At 44.3% G+C, this 20,331-nt stretch overlaps 1 protein-coding gene across 8 annotated transcripts in view; it reads left to right on the top strand.

Annotated features, from left to right (window-relative positions):
* The first annotated feature begins 1,801 nt into the window (after positions 1-1,801).
* The window catches only part of Esrrg (estrogen related receptor gamma), a 569,612-nt gene continuing 551,082 nt past the window's right edge, over positions 1,802-20,331 (top strand). For 3 of the 8 annotated variants that reach the window (XM_055609227.1, XM_055609219.1, XM_055609223.1), the window contains exon 1: positions 5,746-5,951. The gene's annotated coding sequence lies outside the window, so the exon portion shown is untranslated. Of the gene's footprint in view, positions 1,865-5,745; positions 6,209-16,284; positions 16,519-20,331 lie in introns of those variants that run through there. The other 5 variants (XM_055609226.1, XM_055609220.1, XM_055609221.1 and 2 more) reach the window with 3 other exon arrangements.

The following is a 20,331-nucleotide window of genomic DNA, read 5'->3' as shown; positions in this document are numbered from 1 at the left end:
GTTGTACTAAAGGATTGTAGACTCAAAATATCTCCAACCAAATTCAGTATTTTCTTAATCTTAATTTGCACACCATTAATAGCCTGCCATTGATTCAGTTGTCTTTTGCTCCTCCCTCCAGACCCAATAGGATTCTACTCTTTCCTCCATTATTTGCAACCTGGATGCTTGCAGGTCTCTCCTGTCTTTCCTTAGGGGGAAAAAAAGAAGAAAAGAAGAAAAAGAAGAAGAAAAGAACATTTCCCACTCCAATTGCCTTGCTTAGCAGAGCTGCCTAGCCAGCTCAAAAATGTTAGCCCCATTTTCATTCGATATTCAACTCTTTGCAGCAGACTAATACTTTTTCCTCTATCAGTTAAGTAAAATACCTTGAAAATAGATTTCTTTGATGACAGAGGCTTTTATTGTGTCTCAGGGCTATCATTTTGAATACTAGTGGTTATTACACACTATCCGTGTTGTGGTAGGCATGGCATTTGCCTTGAGTTAATATCTATTTTCTTTAATATCAGCTTTCAAATAAGCTATTTTTTTCTTATTCCAGTGGCTCTTAACCTTTTAAAAAAATCAGCAACACATCTGGAATGTGATGAGAACTATGAATCTTCTACAGTAAGAACTGTAAGACATGCACTGTCTTCCCCACCTCTCCTTCTATTCTTTCCTTACCTACAACTTCAAGACTAAAAACCAAACAGAGAAGCAAACAGAAAACAAAAAACTCATTCATGTGTCCTTGAAGTATTGAAGCCTTGATAAAGACCTTCGCCTTATATGAATTTATTTGCTTATTATCATGTACCAGCCACAAAACACCTATTTTAAATAAACATTCTAATGAACTTGGTTTTCATTAAGATGTGTGTGACCAGGTACATATTTTCTCTGAGTTTGTACCATGGTTTTGAAAGTGGACTGTGACTGGGGCCGTTGGTCACACAGCCTCCTGATACCTACCCTTAACTCATTGCACAATTCTGTGAGGTTCTATAATGAACTGTGCTTGAAATCAATCTAGATTCTTAACCAAGGGACCTGAGTTCCTATCTCTATGTGTTTTGATAACTGTGAAAAACTTTTTAGAAACATGACTCAGATGTAAAATGTACATCTGATCGACAACTCTTTTGTGTTCGTAGCATCTTTTTCATCTCTATTGTTTCATTTCTCCCAACAAACACCTGGTGAGAAAGTCAATGGGTAAACTAGGCCTAGTGATGGAATCTCAGCAAGTGCAAAGTGAAGACAGTAGACGAGAAGTTCAAGGTCATTCTCAGCTACATTTTGAGTTGGAGGCTGGCATTGGCATTGTGGATTATATGAGACCCCTGTTTCAAAAGAAAAAAAAAATCAAACCCGGAAAAAAAAAAAAAAAAAACCATCAAACATTCTGCTACACACACAAAAAGGAACACAAAAGTCAGTGAGCATAAGCAGTTGACTCAAATTGGGTAAACAAGAGTCAACTGAAAGATAGCTACAGTCAGGAAATACACAAAAGGTCCCTTTTGTCTGTCATTCCCAAGTCTGTTGGTTTTCAACCTCTGCTTTTCAAAGTGTGCCATGATTTTATTTCAGCTCTTTATGAGTTGAAGACACCGGGCAACAAAGATTGGATCCACTCATATCAAATCAGGTTGTGTTAGAAGGAGAGTAAATTATACGGAAACTCAAATAATGCCCAGTGCCATCATTCCAGTGGTTGTGCTAGGTGACTAGTATGCGTGGTTACTGATAACTCCATCTTCTGTGCCACAGACACTCGTGGAAACTGCGTTTTCGCCTCTCTGTGAGGATTTGACTCCAGGGATCTGTGCACACAGCCCAGTGCTGCACCACTGGGCTGCATCCACAGCCTGAAAATGTGAGTTTGAATGTACATTTGTTTATAAATCCTGTTCTTCCAAATGTCTCTTAGTTACACTACAGAACTAGTGGGAGGAACCTGAGCTTGGCTTACTCAGTCCGGGCTCTTGAACACCTTTGTGTTAATCCTCAAACCGCTGATGTCTGGTGGGACGCTGATGCTGCTCATGCTTTCTCTTCTTCCCTTACATTCTGTTTCAGGCTCATAGAGCTCGAGATCTTGGGAGTTACGTTTAACTACACTTTGTGCAACTAGGGCACTAAAGCCCTCTGCCTGAGGTCTTGCAAGCTGGTTAGTAGAAGATCTGGAGCCCAATGCCAAATTCTACCTCACTGCAGTATCGTGCTCAAGCTAAATAATCTCACCGCTGATGTGACTTTCCCTTTCCTTTATCGCTCCCTGGAACCTGAGCACTCCCTGCCTCAGTCTCCCCTGTAGGTCCTAGGCTTCAAGGCAGGTCTGTCAGACTGACTTCTTTTCTGGGGACTATCTATGCTGAATACCAGTTTGCACATTTTCAGATGAAAGGAAAAAACAGGCCTTGGTTATATAAAACTTTCAAAGTCTATCAGATTGAGGAATGCTGTTCTTGTACTCCAAAGGCTACCTTCGTGTGGATTAATGCACAGAGGCATAAACGAAAGCCAGCGTTAGAATTGGCACCAGGCTGCGCAACCGGGAAAAGATGGGGGTGTAGGGAGGCATAGTTCTGTTAGAGAAGACTTGGAAGGTGGAGAAGGGATTAAAAATAGCCCCCAAATGGAGAACAGTGATGTTCTCTGCAGCAGTGAACATTGTGGAACTATGGAAGAGCAGAATGGCCATAAATAACAGCATTTTGAATGCAATAGGGTTTTGGAAGTTGGACCTCAGCGGTGGGTAGAACTAGAATAAGGAACTGAACTCAGAGAGGCAGAAGGAAAGCCTGGCACTCAGGGGAAAGGGCAAGGTGGGTATCCACTGAGCCAGTGAGATGGTAGTGAGTTGCTGTCCTGACTGGGGTCCAGTCTGGGTCTGATGCCCACAGTTGGCAAAAGGTCCAGAGTCCTTAAGTTTGAATCACAGGCAGGTGTGTAACCTGGGCCTAACCATCTCCATCCTGGGATATTCTCATGTGGGGCCAGTCCTCACCTTCCCTTCCCACTGTGCTTGAGATTGAATTTGATTTCCACGCTCCAAACACAGCCAAGTTTACAACCTTACCTCAGCGAGTCCCATGCTCCTTAGCATCAAGCCCTTTTAGTCCTTCCTGGTTTGGCTGGGAAGTTAAACTGAGCACACTCCAACTCTATTAACCATTGTGTTTAAGACGAAGACCCGTTTCAAGAAAAGAAAAGAAAAGCAAGCAAGCAAACAATCATCCATTTAGACCTCCGCAGAACTTAAGCATTAGCTGCCAAAAGGAACCACTTTGCCCCTGCACTGACATGTGGGTTCGTGAAGTATGGACAGGTTTGCCTGAGAAGAAAAAATAGTGCACGTCAGGAAATTAAAGTTAGTCAAGCTCTTTTTTTTTCTTCTTTCTTTCTTTCTTTCTTTCTTTCTTTCTTTCTTTCTTTCTTTCTTTCTTTCTTTCTTTCTTTCGATGTCCTGGAGGTAGCTCACAAGGGTTTGGTTCTGAAAAACAAAAACCACCTCCCTCTACCACCACTACCACCAAAGCCCAGAGAACCGGATTTTGCCCCTTAACCAGTATGTTTTGGCTACTTATTGGAAAATTCCCAATAACGTCTATAGACAGGCATGCTGAATAGGCCCTGGGTCTCTTGAATCAATGGCTCTGGTCAGCTCTCAGCACCAAGGGGATGTACCAGCCCTGCTCCTGGCAGTCTGGAGAGACTGTAAGCAGAGCCAGGGCATCTGGGCTGATTGTCAAGGGTGGAGAGAGTGGCTCCGCTCAAGTCTTGGGATCTGGCCATTCGTCAATAGTTCTCTGACCCTCTTAGTCTACTTCAGCCAGGCTCTCCTCCAATTCTGATTGTCTGGCTTTTGCATAATTACAGTGTCTTCCCCATGGGGTTTGCTAGCGATTCTTGGATTGTGACTCTAAAGGGAAAAGACGCAACAAGTACCCCGGCGTTCTCATGAAACTTAGCCAGTTTCAGTTAGATAAACTGTGCTGAAATGGACAGCCACTGAGGATGATCTTCAGCGAGTTAAAAAAAGTTTCCTTCAGGCCCTCCCTCCTGTCAGGTTTGACATTCTGCTCTGTGGAGAATGTCTCCTCCCCCTCCAACCTTGGCATCTACTGTCATATTTTAGGAAATTGGATTCTGTAGAGGACAGTGAGTGACCTCAGCAATACATTCTAGAGACCAAGGTCATGGACAGGCCTGGGGGAAATTCCTTAATCCATTTTGCTACTCCAATTGGGGAGGTAGTGACAAAGATGGACAAACATTTGTCAGGCCTGGTGCTGGGCAAATGTACAGGGTGCAACTGTATCCAGGGTTATGATGAGAGGGCAGAGTGGGTATGCCAGACAGTGGACAGACAGCAAAGAAAGCCTGACAAAAACAAGTTGTCTGTTCCACGCGCTCCTGGTCCTGTGGCCACACTGAAGCACACCTTCCTGTTTGCAGACAGAATTCTTCAGGTCACCTGGAGCCCCTCCCGACTGATTCTGGGGAACGGAATTATTAAAATGAAAAGGGGATTGGATAGTCAGCCGTCACATCTCTGTCTCCATGTAAAAAGTTTTACTGCCGTTTAGAATAAGTCAGATAAAAGCTATCACCCTTTATGTCCTTCCGAACTCCCCTGGTGGTGAGTTGGATGCCAGCATAACCCCTCCCCCAGTTTTCTGCTGTGTCCACAGAACCCTTCACACACAGGCTGGGAGCACACCCCCTCCCCCAGTTTTCCGCTGTGCCCATAGACCCCTCACACACAGGCTTGGGACTCCTCTGTCTTCCCTACCCCTCCCCATTAAAAAAAAAAAAAAGGAAGGATTTAAAGAAAAATAGCTCCAGTTGTGTGAGGCCTACACACCGGGTACACAAGCCAGCCAGCGTGAACCGCGAACACCAATGGGGCCCTGGGTGGACGCTCCTGCCGCCTGGGCCGGGTGGGTAGAAGGAAAGATGCTGGTTTTTAAGGTGGGGAGGTGGGTCGTGTAGGTCTGGGATCCGGCAGCTTGGGGAATGGACACCCAGCACCCCAGCACTGGGGCTGAAGGGGGCTCTTCCTTCCCTTCCCCCACTCCGTATTTTTTTTTTTTCAAATTTATTTTGCCCAGGCGGGGATTGGCGACGGTCAAAAGGGAGCAGTTGGCACTGAATGTCACCCTGAAGGTAAAATGAAAGACAAAAGAGGAACGCATGCTTGCTTTTGCAGCGGCTGCGGCGGCGACGGAGGCAGGAGCAGCAGGATTTAAAGGGAAAAAAGAAATCACACGCACATACATACATCTATACACACCCAGAGGCGTCGATTATGCAAACGCAGTAATGCCATCAAATTCTGACAGTGCCGGGTAAATTTTTTTTTTTAAAAAAAAAATAATAGAGAGATATATTTATTTATTTATTTTTTTTTTAAAAAAGAGGGAGCCAAACGCATGCAAAGAGAAACGTGCACATACCACGCAACCACCCGAGGAGAACCTGGCAGCCTGTCTCCTCTTCTGCCAAGTTATCATTAAGAAAACAGGGAAGGCATCATGACGTCCTGGGTCACAGGGAGTGCGGACCGACGCTACCAAGAGCGAAGGGAGGCGCCTGGGCGCTCCGGCTAGCCGCGGGCGCAGCTCGGCCCCTCGCCGCCCGGCTGGGTGAGTGCTGCGCCGCTCGGGACACGGACCCCGGGGCCCACGCAGGGCCGCTGCGCGCGGGGACACAGCCTGGGGCCCGGCCCCGGCTGCCCGCCGGCCACCCGCCACCCCCTCGTCCCGCCGAGGTCGCGGGAGCCCAGCTCAAGGAGGCGTGTGTGAGATGTACGCTGTCCCTGCATGGGGGGGTCTGTAGACTTTCCTAAGCCAAAGCAACCGGGGCTGCTTCGGCTGCTTTGAAAAAAAAAAATTAAAAAAAAAAAAATCCCCGAGGACTCACCCGATTAACCTGCTGCAGTTCTGACCCTGCCAAAGGTAACTGCCCCATCCTTAACCATCAGCGTCTGGAGACAGACATTTGCGTCTGTGTTTGCAGTCCGGCTTGGAATCCGTATTGCTACCCCCTTCCCCCTTCACTTGCTTAGAGTCTCTTGGAGAAGAAAAAAAAAAAAAAAGAAAGAAAAGAAAGAAAGAAAGAAAAGAAAAAGAAAAAGGACACCCTCTCAATAACACACGCATAAGCAGTGCCCACCTCGAGTAGACTTTCCTGGCCCAGACTGCAAAACTGTCAGGTGTGTGCTAGAGACACAGATAAATTTGAATTGCTGTTAGATTCGTTCTTTCAACACCCCTCCCATCCCCCCTTCCTGCTTATAGACTTCAGTGCTTGGGAAAGTGTCAAAGACCTCGGGCAGAGTTAGGGAACCTGGACTGGAAGGAGATAGGGCGAAGGGGACATGGGGCAGGGGTGGCCGGGGCTGAAGGGGGTGTCCGGAGTTGGAGGGTGTTGCCATCGGGCAGTGCTGCTGTTGTGGTGCTGAGTGTCCCTCCTGTCCTCTAAGCCTTCCCCTCCTCTCCAGGCTTCCCAGTGCTTTCACCTTCCCCAGGGAGGAAGTCACCGAAGTTGTCTGGAGGTCACTGGACTAAGTGTTTCAAACTGCTTATCATACCTGGCCACCTTTTGAGTCTGCCAGAGCGCTTGCAGCAGAGAGCCCAGCACAGCCTCCCTTCCCCGCCCCCGGAATCCCCCCCCCCGCCCCCACTTTGGGTGAAAGGCGACCAAAGGCTCCCTTCCCCTCTTCTTCCCTTCAAGCAGAGAACCTGCTTCTAGATTCAACTCCTCCTCCTTCCAGGATCTTAAGGAGCGGTTCTGGAAAGGCCTGGAGCCCCCCTTTCTCCCCAAGGCAACTGCGACCAAGCTCAGCGCTGAGGGCTGACTATAAGTGTTTATTCATTGTGTTGCTTTTTGGGGTAGATTCTGAGTTGCCAAATAGGCCTATGACCTCTTGCTATTGTCAAATGCCCCTGCCGAGTATTTCAAAACCAGAAGCTCCTGCAGACTCCTGAAGTTGTGTTCCAGGGCAGCTGAATGGGTCCGGATAGTTTTGAGGAGAAACTCATTTGTTTCCCACACTGCCCAAAGACCAAATAGGGGATGGTGTTTGGAAAACACCCGAGTTCAGAAACACCCGAGTTCAGAAAGAGAGAGAGTCAGAAGTCTCTGAGGGAGGCTGGAAGGCAGGGCATTGAGCTTAGAGTGGCTTTAGGCTTGTGTTTGGCTTTGTATTCTCTTGTCCAGTAGATTTGATGCTATCAAACTGACTTGGCTAACCTGAGAAACAGTTCTGTCTTTCGACAGAGAGAGGGAAGTTTGAAGTGCTAGCAGGTCTGAGCTCAGCAATGGCAGAGATGTGGAAATGCTGATGGAGGTGACTTGACCTTGAAGGGGAGGCTTCCTTGCTTTGAGGAAGCAGGCTTCCACGATCTTTTGAACATTGATTCCTCTGCTACTATCTGTGCCTTTGTTATTTCGTCCTAAAGCAATTCTCCTAACTCTTTAAACTTGCATTATGTAGTATTAAATGTGTGTCTATTGTGAATGGCATCATGTTGCATGGACTGTCCATTGATGAGGGTGATGAGCATAGGGAAAAGATGGCTCCTTTCCCCTAGCAAATCAAAACCATTTAAGTCTTCTTGTATGGTATGTACTGAAACCTGCTGGTATTCTTTGCTCAACTGAATAGACTAGATCAATCGATTAGGATTTCATGTGTGTATGCACAGCTCAATTTATTCTGTGCAATTTTTCAAGAAATTAAAAGGTTACCAGAGAGTGCCATGTTCCCATCTCCAACTGAGCACCACTTATTACCGCAACAGTATTTCAATAGTAAGTGATCTTCAAGATCTTTCATCTTTCATTTTGAGCTCCAAATTTGACTCAGCATGAGTGTAGCAGCGCAGCAAGATAAGGGCTAACTAAGCTCGCAGACCACCCAAAAGCTCTCAGGAGCGTGTTTCAGAAAACAGTATCAGGGCAGCCTCCTTCACAGGGACCCTGTTCTCAGCTGGAGTGAGAATTTTGGCAAGAGCCTACCAGAGGTCATGGCTTATGTCTGTTGCTGATCTTCCTTGTGGCTTGTTTCTCCTACTCCTTCACCATGTTGAGCACTCAAGGCAAACGTTTTCGAGGTCCCCTGATATTTTCTATCAGACAAATCCCTGCATTCACCTGTCACGGGAAATGGAATTATTTAGAAGATTCTCCTTTTGTTTACAGATGTGGCGAGCGAGTAGTTTTGTTTATTATTTCTTTACTTACTTATTTACTTTGATGTCTTGTGGGCTCCAACCTGTTCATGGCAAACTCACTCATATTCCAGGAGGTCAAAGTGTGCTTCTGGAGTCTGAGCTGTGAAATCAGTTTCAGTTAGACATAGAAGAGAAGATTATCTGGTGAAAGGATTTTTATGAAACAAAGCAGGATATTTGTGTTTGTTTGGGAATTGTTGGAAAACTGTTGGAATAGAAAGCTTTTGAGGGAAAGCCACATTGATGAAGAAAAACACTGAAGAGATAGGTACTTTTGAATAATAGATTGGCTATGTAATGGTCAACCACAAGATAAAATTTTTACACAGTATTTTTATGGCTTAAATTGGCTGCAGTGTAAACCAAGCTTACTACTCTATTAAGTCATTATTCTCTTCAATTATTTAGCATTTCTGGCCAAGCTATCTTCTGTGGTCTTTTTTGTACACATCAGGAATGATGTGTATGGTAGTAATTGCTTGTTGTTAGTGTGAGGACTTTGCTTTGGAAGAAGGTTTAATTTTAACTTCTCGGGACAAATATTAGGAAGAATATACAGAGGAAAAGTAAGGTGATGGAAATAGTCTGAGTGCTGTGAAACAGGATAGTGACAGCAGTGAAATGTGCCTAATACAATCTGACTTATTCTCACTAAGGAACACTGATAGGAGCTGCCTCTCAGGTACCATGCATCTCGAAGGACTATATATCTCTCTATTTAAATGCAGATCTTTGGTTTTCTCCAGGGGACACTTGGCAAATCTTTCAATTGAAGCCCTGGTAGGGGAGAGGCAACTGAAAATTTCTCCAGGAACAATAGCATCTGTCATTTTGAAATAATGATTTCCAAGTATCACAATATTGTGATTCTTTTAAAAATTCATTTAAAATTACCTTCCTAAAGTAAAAAAAAAAAAAAAAAAACATACTGGGGCTTTTTGTGAAGAAGAATAAGAATAAGAATAAGAATAAGAATAAGAATAAGAATAAGAATAAGAAGAAGAAGAAGAAGAAGAAGAAGAAGAAGAAGAAGAAGAAGTCGTCATGTCTCTTAGGACTTTGTTGTTAGTTGGTTACAGCTCTGAAGTAGCATGGCTTTACAATTCAGGCTTTAGGTTAGCTTTGCCATCCAGTAGAGTGACTGGGCCTTCACCACAGGTTTAGCCATGTGTTCACGGGCTTTGGACTGCAGTTAGGGGTAGGGTAGCATAGAAAACTTTACCCACATCTCTCCCGCTTGCTTTTTGGTGATACTGGGGGAGAAACCCAGGGAATCCTAAATACCAGGCAAGAAGTCTACCACTGAGTTGCTTCCTGAGGCCACGGGTATTCCCCCAGAAAGTGAGCTTTCCTTTACTTACTTTGATCTCAGTTCACTAGTGGATGAGTTTGCAATCAGGGGGGCAAGGACAAGAAACCCAGGGGTCTTCTCTGAAGGGATGTTTGTAAAAGATCTCCCAGACTTTCAAAATAGATTGTTGGCCCACACATCTGAGACCTCTGATTCCTTAGATTCAGGAAAAATCTCCTTTAAAAAGTCTTTGAATGAACATTTGGGATGAGTTTTTGCTCCTGATAAAAGCTGCTTAGATGAGGTTTCAGCTCTCTGGGTCCTTATCACTTACATCAGACAGTTTTCTTGGAGATTAGAAATCCTTCAACACTCAACCCCGACTGCAGAACCTCCTCCTCATTTTATCTTCTCCACTGTATTGGTTATAGACCCAGCTTTTTCCTCCCTCAGGCATGCATACTGTACATACCACAGATGTGTTTGTAGCTTTGCACTGAGTGACACCTGTGGCTGTAGAATGGTCATAGAATTATGCATCGTTTTGGCTCGTTTCTATTCATATTCCTATGATGAAAAACCTTTTGCTCATTAAACTAAGTAATGATAATTACCACAAAATCAGGGATGAAGTCTTTGGAATTTCCGGGATGCTGGAGATTGGACGCAGAGCTGCTCTTTCAGCACGTCCACTCAGGTAAACAACCTTGATCAAACCTGGAAAAGGATGCTAAATCATGATTCACTTGGCTTGTGCCTCCAAGTTACAAATTATTTTATTTCCTTAGAAAACGTGCATTTCTAAAAATGATTTTAAAGTGCTTTGAATACCGACTCAAAATGTCAACATTATGTGAAGCAAAGCAAAATGTTTGAATTTCTACTTTTGTAGATATTTAAGAGGCTTTGTAAGCTGTGTTTCAAAATCTGTTTCCCATTTAAACTTGATCTCAGTCAGATATATCCAATTAATAAGGCTGATGTTATGATCATAGTAATTTATATTCACAAATACCTATTTTATTAGCACAGTTGTAGACTGTGAAACAAATTTCTATATCCAATAAATACTAACAAGAAAAATAACTAACATTTGTCTAGTGAGTGATAGTTTATACATTCCCCATAGCTCTTAGGAAGACTATTTATTGCCTATCTTAAGAAGGCAATCACTTTTTACATGTTATATGAAAATAGATTCTTTACTCTCCTGCTCTTCTTGTTTGCCTCCTTTTCTCCTTTAGTCTCTTCTTTTTATGACTTTTCTTTTCCCTTAATAATGTAAAACTCTTTTGGGGGACAGAGCATGCATAATTGCTTAACATATATGTCTCTTGAAAAGGGAGCAGGAACAAGCAGCCCCCACAGCTGGGGAATATAGATCTTCTGCGCAGCAGCGTTCTTGAGGAAAATGTTAGGTTGCAGAAATCATTTCATGCCCTGTATGTTTTCCAACATAAATCAGAGAGACTGTTAACAAGTTATAGCCCTTCTTAGAGACTGCAGCTCTCGTGCCACTGTAAACACAGCCTATATATTTTTCCAAGTTACTGCGTGTGGAGAGAAATCCAAAGTTGTCCATGTAGATGAGCCGGCCCTCCGTGAGGAGGAGCTCATCTTCTGCTTAGTAGTGACATTTGTTTTCTGAAGGTTGCAGAATTAGGCCATCACTGATGGTCCTTTGGACCAGTCACTCTCAGAGTCAGAAACTTGCTTTTTACAGATAATGTAGATGTGGCAGAATGCTGGTTGCCGTGGCGGGTCAGCAGCGGTGATGGGAAGCAGTCAGCGGTGGAGTCTGGTACCGGTTCATCAGAGTACAGTGGTGGACCTTTTGCTCTCTGCCGCTCAACCAAAGGGAGTAGACTAGATGGTCTCCATTTTTCTCTCCCTTTGAGTCTCCTTTAAGTGATTAAGAATAATAACGAATCAACCAAATGGGATGTTCTGTGCTGTTTTTCTAGCAATTATTTTTTCACATAGGACCACTTCCATGGCTATAAATGCTAGTGTGCAGAGTATATAACAGAGCTCAAGTGTATTGGCTTGGAATGGACACCACCATGGAACTTAGACATTCAGGTTTAAATGCAAGTGTTTTTGTTATATGCAGTACATCGTTTGTTCTAAATAGACTTTTTCTTTCATGTGCCAGTGTCCTAGGCCAGATCATATTAGCTGGGGTGAAATATTGTTTTATCAGTGACACCCCAAATGTAAAAATAGTTGTTTTATTGTGATACATGTGATACATGTGGCAGTATTCTTCATTGTCTATACATGATTACACATGGCTGAGCAATGTTTTTCAATGTGTAGACCTGGGGTGAGGATGTGTATGCATCAAGCTTTAAGACATGGCACAAGAATCTAGACTTTGAACAGGTAGATGGGAACTCTTACAGAGTGGCTGAAAGTTTTGAGAAACTTTCAGGCATTTTAGAGACTGACAGCAAAATAGGGGGTCTTTATTTTCTTTTGAAATAGTGAAACATTGCTAAGTATATGGCCTGTGATAAGATTTGGGTGCATTTGATTTTTTTGGGGGGTGGGGTGGGGCAGGAGGTGTTATTTGTTTGGTTTGTTTTGTTCACAGAAACTCATTAAAAGTAAGACTAAGGGAAAATGGATAGAGATAAATTTACTCAGTGAAGTCACAGGCCAAGATGTAAGAAAAGAAAAGGGGCAAGGCAATTGCAGGTAGAAAAGATGTGCATGCTTCAGTGCATGTGCATATGTGTGTGCGTGTGTGTGTGTGTGTGTGCGTGTGTGTGCTTGCCTGGTCTATTTTAACTGAGCTGTGGAATGTGAAGGGCCATGTGTGGTAGCTCATGCCTGTAATCTCAGAACTTGGAAAGTTGAAGCAGGAGGGTTGCCTCAAGCAAATATACAAACAAACAAAATCTCCCAAAGGACAAAGGAAATTAATGCAGAGAACCATTCTCTGTCTTCCCTTGAGGATACAATTCTTTGGAAAACACCTGGAATTGGGTTTCTAGTTCTCATTTTAGAATTTCTGCTAGGACACTCACAATTCTGTGTGATATTAGGAAATTATTAGTTCCCCGAACCTTTATCATTTGGGAAAATTTAACTGATTAAAGCACTGCCTCTCAAGATGGCTGTGAGGGTTGAAGGAGAATTAGGCCAACCTAATGTGACCAGGCCTGACCATTTAGATCTGATTTGAAAGAGAGTTAATCTCACTGCAGAACTTTTTTGTTGGTGCTTTTTTTGTTGGTACTTTTCTGGCTTCCTGTGGAGCAGGTAGCAAGGGAGGAAACAGGAAGTAACACAGAGGTGGGCAGCTGAAGGCAGCAGGCACTCCATAGGCAGGTGAGTCTAATACAGACAATACATCAGCAGCTTTATTTGCTTTCCTTCCCAGAGGGCTACTTCTTTTCCAAACAAACAAGTAAATGACTTCAGAAACAAACCAAGGTATTCAGAAATTGTTTTGTTTGTCTCAAGCATCACCTGTCATGTGTACTTATTCTGTAGCGTTGATATTAATCTGAAATTTATGCATTTTTGTGAAGGATACAGGAATTGATGTTTAGTGATAAATACTTATAAGCAGTGCTGTAAATTGCATTTGAAAAAAAATGTCTTTGTGGGTGTAAGATTGGAGGCGACAGATGGATCATCAGTTGACTCCAAGTGGAGGTGTGGTATACATACTTTTAGGGATAGTTTCATGAATGATTCACTGATATTAGCCTAGCCAATTTTGCCATTATAGATGAACTACATTCCAAAGTCTGTGGTGAAGGAATATGTCAAAAATTGTTCAAGAAATGGGCTGTTTGGACAGACAATGCATTTATAAACACAGATTCAGAGAAATATGTTTGGATTCTGCCTGAAATTGGGGCACCCTTAGCTGATTCTTAGATAATGATGGTCAGAATTCTATGCTCTGTGGCCTGTTAAACCAAGAATCTCAGTAAAACTAGAAATCAAAAGATGTCATGAGATCAACTCTGTGCTTGAAAGCCAGTTGCTGTTCATTTTTGTCAAAACTATGAGGTCCTCTGTCCTTGGTAGTTGTGTGCTAAACAGAAAAACAAAAGGCAGGAAGCTTAATTATGAATTTGGTGGCATGGGCTTTGATAGTCACATGATTATTTGTGAGTTGAAGATGACTTGTATGCCACCATGTATTGAAAGCTGTCTCTGAAGCTGGTCAGGTAACACAGCCAGCTCAGCTCAGATTTCTTTTCCATTTGGCAAAATGTATTGAGCATGCTGTACCTTTACCATCATGACAGCTCAGTTAGTAAGACAGCATAATTTTAAGAGAGAGTGTCTGCTCTAAGTCTCTGCTTTAACTGTTAAGGTAACAGCACTGAAGTTACCTGCTCAAGGGTATGGGTCCTAGGTTCCGTCCCTAGCATCACAAACAACAAACAAACAAACAAAACTCAGGTACAGTATGAGGAAGAATTGTATAAAATATGACCAAGTCACATAGATCCCTCAAGGAATGCTTGAGTTCCCCAGAGAGCCTCGTTGACATCCAGGCTTCAATCTGCTAGCTGTGTCCCATTTAAGATACGGTTTTCCCATTTATAAACTGGCTATAGTTTCATTTCACTCATATAGTTGTTGGAAGGGTCAAGTGAGAGGAAGGGTTTCCTTTAGTTTGTCTGTTCTGTTTGTACTGGAGATGGACCCGGAACATGACTCATGCCAGGCCACGGCTCTACCATCCAATTGCCCCCCCAGCCCTGGGATTTGGAGATAGGGGCTGCAGAGATGGCAGGGAGAGAGGAAGGAAGACTTGACTCTTAGAGACCCGTGCTTGGAGGGAAGGTCCCATGTTGTGATTGACTTTGTGCCCATGGTGTCTGGCACCATGCCTGGCTGTGAACAGAGGCCCAGTAAATGTTTGTGAATGCGTGGTGAGTGCCAAGCTCTTCAGTCCATCCCTAACATATGTTAGCCTTTAAATCTTCACAAAAATCTTGAACGGTGGCGAGATTGCATTCCTTTCACAGATGAAAAACAATTAAAAAAAAAAGACAACAAACATGAATATTGTGAGCAACTGTTGCTCTTGTGTGGGTGGATCGGTAGTCAGGAAAGAAGTTAAACTGGATATCATAGCTGACTTGATTGGTGACATGGGCTGGCTTGCACACAGGCTTGTGTGGCTATTGCTTCTAGACTGCAGTGGGGCTGATGTGTGAAAAGAAGACCTCACATGGTCCACCATTTCCCGGTCAGCTCCTAGGCCAGCCTTCAGACAAGGAGAGCGGCAGTGCCCCGAGCTGCTTGCCACGTTTCCTGTGGCCCTGTGAGGAGGCCAGCTGTGCTTTCCACTCTCCGAAGGAAGATGGGGCATGTCGAAAAATGCTTTTCCATAGGCCATCATGTAGTCACTCACAGAGCGGGAGAGACAGGCAAGGAAGCATGTGCTTCAGTGTTCAGTGACTTGGATTAAGTTGGCTCTTGGCCACTGCCTACCCCCTGTGATGGTCCCTGTCACTGTCCCTTATGCTTCTTTTCTTTTTACTCATGGAGGGCCAAAGTGAGTAAAAGCTCCTGCCGAGAAGTCTGGTGACTGGTTTTTGATCCTTGGAACACACATGCTGGGATGATAGAATTGACCTCTGACCTCCATATACACACCCCACCCATACCTAAAGCAGAATGGGATGGAATAAAAGAACTAAGGACACCTTTCATTCACGGATATTAGTCTCCATGCTTTGTCTATCCCGTATTCGGATTGATAGATGAGAAGGTGGTTCCCGCACTGTTGGGCAAGACCTGTATTCACTAGCTTACCTGTTCTTGGAGCCCCACTGTCTGCCAGGAAGTGAGGTCGCTTGGAGTTGTGTTCTGCAGTCACCTCCAGCTTGTCTCCACAACATAGTGGTAAAATCCCCTCCCCTCAGTTGGTACAGTATGGATTTTGGTATGAAAGGACTTGCTCCCGCACTGTTCTCTCTCCCCAGTTCACCTCACAGGAACATCCTGGGAGTCCCAGACGAAGGGGGAGAGAAAAAGTCAGAGGCAAGCACACTGGATTAAGGATCTACAGAGATGGCTCAGTCAGGAAAGTGCCTTCCGTGCAAGTATGGGGACCTGGGCTCCAACGCCCAACACGCTAGTACAAAGCCAGAGACAAACCACATAGCTGCAACCTCAGTGCTAGGGACGAAAAGAAGGGGAATTTCCGAGGGGTGTGTGGCCAGTCGCTCTCACCAGTCATGGAGCTCCAGGCTCAGTGAGAGACAACCTTGTCTCAAAAAAAGATGGTGTAGAGTGATTGAGGAAGACACTGGACATTTATTTCTGACCTCTGTGCATACACGCACACCCAGACGTGTACACGCACACACCCCTGTAAACGCACACACATGCTGGGAGCATGCACAAACACATACGCACAAGCACTAATTGGGCTAACTGCCATCATAGTTCTGTTAGCCTATAGGGCATGGTGGGTGAGGGCAGCCGAAACAGAAGCGATGTCTAAGCTAAGTGCAGGGAGTGTCTTGCACTGTGCCACTGCTGGCAGGTGCCAGGCTTTTGCTAGCTGGGTGCTGTGCTGAGACATGGAGATGAGACCTGGCGGTGGGAAGTCTCTTTCCACACTCCTCCCTGACCTGTGCTGGAGTCCGCTGGGGTGAATTGTGTGAAGTTGTCAAAGGTTGCTCTGCTCTCCAGCACTTGGCACCAGCTCCGCTGAAATGTGATACCATTGGTTTTCAGTAAAGGTTCCTTTCTGCAGGGCTGCAAACACAGCTCAGCTGCTACCCCATCCACACAGCCCGGGAGCAGACGGAGCAGCACCTTCCCAGCAGCCTTTTGAACCCGACACTCTCCTAGATCCCTCTCCACACAGGAAGTTTCCTCTCTGTTGTCAGATTTAGCACCAGGCTCCTGTCATCAGATCCGAGCAGGCTCCCTGCTGCACAGTACAGAGGCTTGCTTAAGACATTTGTCCTTGAAACTGCACCAAAGTCTTGGAAGAGCCCAGAACGTGTGAGTATGTATGATTTAGGCAGCACTAGGACAAGGCAGAGCTGCAATCAACCATTATACAATATCCGATTAGCAGTACAGGAGGGATTTTTCCCACCTTATGTTACATTCAGTTTCAGTTCGTTCTGAGGAAACAGATCAATTGTGGCCTCTGATACTGTGACTTTGCAGCAGACGGGGGGTTGTAATACCTTCGCTTTAGCTATTTGCCCTTCTCATTTAGCACATAGATGCGGCTCATGGGCCAATTATTGTGGGCATTAAACTATACAACTCCTCAATTTTTATTAGGGCCGATAATTATTGCTCTTGTCCATCCTGAGAAACAAGTTAGCTTTGGGGGAATGCTTTTAAAGAATTAACTACATAAATTCATAGACAATGGAATGAGTTTGTAGTGTGCTTGCTCTCATAAACTACTAGTTTGCAGTTATAATTTACTCATAGTATATTCCTCTGAGGTTTGATTTTAATTGAATCCTACTCAGTGTTTGTCTGGTGTTTGACGGTCCTGTATGCATCTGTTTACTTTGCTGGGATTGCAGTCTGCTTAATGCTGTGTTTTGATTCCGAGGGCTACCAGGTGAAGGAAATGTGCAGGCTCTGGGGGAGGGTTGGTGGCTTTGTTTGTTCAGGGTGGTCGTTTTACCTGGGAAAAGCCTTTTAGGTCCCAACCTGACCTGCTGTCAGAGGAGGGACCACAGGCTTAACGCCACTAGGCTCTGGGTTGTCTCTCAGCCTGCCCACTTTTGGAACTCCAGCCCATAAAAGCTGGTGCCCCCTTTCTATCAATTTTTAATCTGCAACATTATTATAAGATTAATTTCTCTCAGATTAGCCTGATTGATAGCTGGATTGTGGTTACTTAAGAGCCTGCTCCCTGGAACCCGCAGCCCAGATGCATTCCATTTAACTAGTGAATGTAAAAACGGGTAACCATGGAGTCGGCCACCACTAACTGGCTGTGCGGTGGCTTGTTGTAAACAATACAAATGAGCCGGGAGAGCAGGGGCAACCAGACATGAAATGATTTTAATAGAAATTACGGTAAAAGGTCATGTGATTTGGGATCCGCTTCTGTTCAATTTTAAAGGGAAAGTCTGTTTTTTCTCTCCCCCTTCCCCCCTTGCCTAGTTCTAACCCACTAGAGTAGGTATCACCTTGAACTTGGTGGGCCGCACTCTGGACTTTCACAGACAGAGGTGGCCCGTGCGGTGTGGGTGAATTGTGAGGACTTGTGGGTTTTCAGTGGTAAGTACGTTCGTTTTAGAAGCAGAAGAGACAAGAAGAGGGCCGAGTATGTGGGGCTTTTAGGGAAGGTCGCGCTCACTGGCCACTGGGAGTCCTCTGGACTAGATGGAACAGGATCATAGGTCGCCCCATTCTTTTCCTTTTAAGTGGCATATCTGTCTTGTTGCTTCTTCCTGGTTCTCCGGATTAATCTGTAACCTTGGTCTTTTTTGAAAAATGTTATTTGCTTTCAAATAAACTTTGGCAGTACAGTGGTGAGCACAAGGAGGCTTGTGGGAGGAGCAGTCCTGGGTCTAAAGCCTCAGGGGGTTGTTTTGCGTGTTTGTTCTTTTAATGCATCCAGACCTTTTCTGGATCCTCAGAGGGCCAGGTCTCATAATGACATGTGCATGTCTCTGGAAGGGATGGTGAGTGGATGTGGAAATGACGGTCTTTATAAATTTACTTTCAACTTAACAACAACAAATGAACAAACTGTACCCATGTTAGGTACTAACTCATGGTTAGTTTGGTGAATTGTGTGCAGCTGTGCTTGTAAGCAGAGACAAGCCGAGAAATCTGGTTGACCGCTTTGAGGGGCTGTGGGATTCTCAGGGGTCAGCTATGCCCTTGTTCAGATTTGGAGGTGGACCTTGTCACACACAGTGTGCAGGAATGGGGCACGCTCTCAGTCCAAACCTTCACGGATACTTTTTGCCAAGGACTCATAGACATGTTTGTCTTAAAGTGAAAGAGAGCAGAATGGGTGTTTTGGGCCATGCTTCTGTTCCCTCCTCGGTTGGTTGTATAAATGATCACATAATACGGAGATGAAAGATAACGATGTGTTTGTATTTTGCTTCCTTTTGATATATAGATTCTTTTGACTAGCTAGATAATTGAACACCCTTTGAGGTCATGCCGAGTTGTATAGACTTCAGGTGTATCTTTTCCTCTTAGTATCACTGAAGTAGAACCAATCAAGCCATGGAGACTGTGATCTGGGAGTGCAGGGAGAGCTAAAGGCACTGGCCCCTCCATCTGCTCTCAAGATTTTATCTAGCAAAGTGTCCAGATCGGAAGCGCTTCGTGTTAACGTTGTACTTGTACTTATGAGTGGTGGTTGCTCTTAGAATTCGTGGTTTAAAGATGCTGGGGTGTCTCAGTGACACTTAAGCTCATCAGTTCTTCCGAATGTCCTGGCGGAGGATGCGGGGCTAAGTTTCGCTCAGTACTGCAATACCAGCTGTGCCTCTCAAAAGGTGATGGAACTCAGGTAATTCATGGATGTTGGGGGAGGGGAATTTCAAGCCCACGATGAGAGTATCATGTCAGAGACAGGTTTGGGGCAAGTGTGGTAAAAGTACAGTTCCTAATGTTTCCTCTCCTTGGCTCCCTAAGCTGAAGGACACAACTGAAAGTGTCACCCAAGGCTACATAGAAGAAGGCACAGTGTGTGGAGAAGTGTGTGGAGTCTCTGCTTTTGGCTGAACAATCTTAGGATTTCGTGTAAGCCGACTTCATCTCTCTGACCTTTGTATCCTCATTAATAGATGGAGGGCATTCATGCACGCCAGTGATGACTGAGAAAGCGAAAGGAGATAACGCATAGAAAATGTTCAGCACCCTATCTGGCACAGTATGTGCTCAATAAAGTATTGCTGGTTTCATTGTTTATTTTGATTGGAAAAAATGCATAGTTAAGTAGAGTCCTGCTGTGTGCTGGACAGGGAAGGACAGGACATCTCAACCTGACCCTGCAGTCAAGCAACTGTGTATACTGCACTGTAGATTATTTTACACATTTTATTCAAAGCTGAGATGGTATTGTCCATTTTATTTTCATGCAAAATTATTTTAAAAGGTCAATTAAGTTTTTAAAATTTCTTCTTGCAGATTAGGACTTCTGATACTGTGGGTGTTGAGACCCTGTAGAGAATCCCATTGCTAAAGTCGAGGGCAAAAGAACATTCAGAACTAAGACATTTAATTTCATGTGTGACACTATTGCTAGAGTTGAGCGCACACACATAGAGTAATGATAAATAAAACAAAATTTAGAAAGAGATAATTACCCTAATCATAAGAGTTTAAACCCTAGTGCTCCTTAGTTGACCACCAAGGTTGTCATTTATATGAAAAACCAGTAGCAGCATGTCTGTTGACACAGGGCTTACACTGTCAAGGAGATAGTTCTTGAAATCCTGTTTATCTCTCTTTTGACCTTTGTCCTTGTGGCATAAAGGTCATATTCCTTCAGTCTCCTCCCCGGTTTTGTTCTTTCCATTTCTTCGCCTTTCTTTTCCCTTTTCTTCATTCTGTACTCTCTCTGCTACATTTCATTTCTTCTTCTTCTTCTTTTCTTTTTTCTTTTTCTTTTTTTTTTTCTTTTTTTTGTATGAATCAGAGAGCTTTTGGAAAAGAGGGACAGGAGACCCGAAGTCTTTTGATGCCAGCTCTGGTTTTATAAATGGAAACTTTTAGTGGAGTCAGAAAAATCTGTTTTTCTTTCTCCCACTATTGAACCGGAGAGCCACATCTGAAGTGACCTACAGACCCCAGGGAAGCCTTGCACAGGAACTA

This window comes from Psammomys obesus, unplaced genomic scaffold, assembly GCF_907164565.1.
Source record: "Psammomys obesus unplaced genomic scaffold, mPsaObe1.curated_primary_1811, whole genome shotgun sequence".
NCBI lineage: Eukaryota > Metazoa > Chordata > Mammalia > Rodentia > Muridae > Psammomys > Psammomys obesus.
Note: the sequence above shows the minus strand (reverse complement) of the source record. Positions and strands in the feature narration are given on the sequence as shown.